The sequence below is a fragment of the Marmota flaviventris genome, chromosome 10 (assembly GCF_047511675.1).
Source record: "Marmota flaviventris isolate mMarFla1 chromosome 10, mMarFla1.hap1, whole genome shotgun sequence".
NCBI lineage: Eukaryota > Metazoa > Chordata > Mammalia > Rodentia > Sciuridae > Marmota > Marmota flaviventris.
Genome location: NC_092507.1, coordinates 86,476,941 through 86,478,160, shown reverse-complemented (window position 1 = coordinate 86,478,160; position 1,220 = coordinate 86,476,941).

Sequence of the window (1,220 nt, the reverse complement as noted above, 5' to 3'; positions counted from 1 at the left end):
ACACTGAACCACGTCGCAAACTCCCCCTTTTGTGGAGGAACTGGGGATTGAACCCAAGGGTACTTTAACACTGAGCCACATCCCTAGTACATTTTATTTTTTATTTTGAGAGGGGTTATTACTAACTTGCTCAGGATGTCTGTGAACTTGCAATCTTCTTGCCTCAACTCCTGAGTTGGTGGAATTAGAGGTTGTGCCACTGTGTCCACTACAATCCACATTTTTTAAAACTCCCCACCCCAAAATTTTATTCAGCAAAAAACAAGGTACCCAGTCTCTTTTTCTTTTTCTTTTTCTTTTTTTTTTTCTTTTTCCTTTGTACCAGGAGTAGAACCCAAGGACACTAAACCACTGAGCCACAGTTCTAGCATTCTTTTTTAAATTCAGTAAATACAAGTTATAGGAAATGAATAGTTAATTATACAACATGTTGGGCAATTAGGCCTTTCCTATTAGTTCTGTTATCTGATTTCTGAAGCTTATTGCTTTTGAGCTAAGATGAAACATTGAACTGTTTCATTGAAAAATTAATAGAGACACAATTCCCTGCATTACTGAAGCCTAGGCACTGAGTGAAATTTACCAGTTGCATTTTGCTAATTTTATTTGTCTCTCAGAAATGCCCTTAGTGACCCCAGTGGTGTAGGTCTCTTTGTGCTGACACTAAGCAGATGTCAGAGCTGCAGTGTTTCTAATTCTCAAGGCTGCTCTTCCTGGTTCTTTGGTCATCTTCTGTAAGTGATTTCTCTGTTCGCTTCTGCCTCTGCTCACACTTCTGTGCTACTGCATCTTGTCTGGGCTCTGAGGCTGTAGGGTCTGCATCCTTGGACTCAATCAACCTTGGATTGAACATGGTTGAAAATAAGTACATTTTGGCTGAATGTGTACAGACTTTTTTCTTGTCATTATTCTCTAAACAGCACAGTATAAACTGCTATGTAATGTTCCTATTGTATGCTGTGTTATAAGGAACCCCTAGATGGTTTAAAGCACACAGGAGGATGTGCATAGGTTATATGCAAACACTGCATCATTTATACCTGACCTTGAACATGTGCAGAGTTTGGTATACAAAGGGAGGGTCTGGAATCAATTCACTGTGGATACTGAGTGATGGCTGTACTGGGCCTTGGGTAGGGAGAATAATTTTCACATATGTGTTTACTCTCTAGGTAACTTGAACCCTACATATTTTCACACATTAACAATCATTGGTTTTG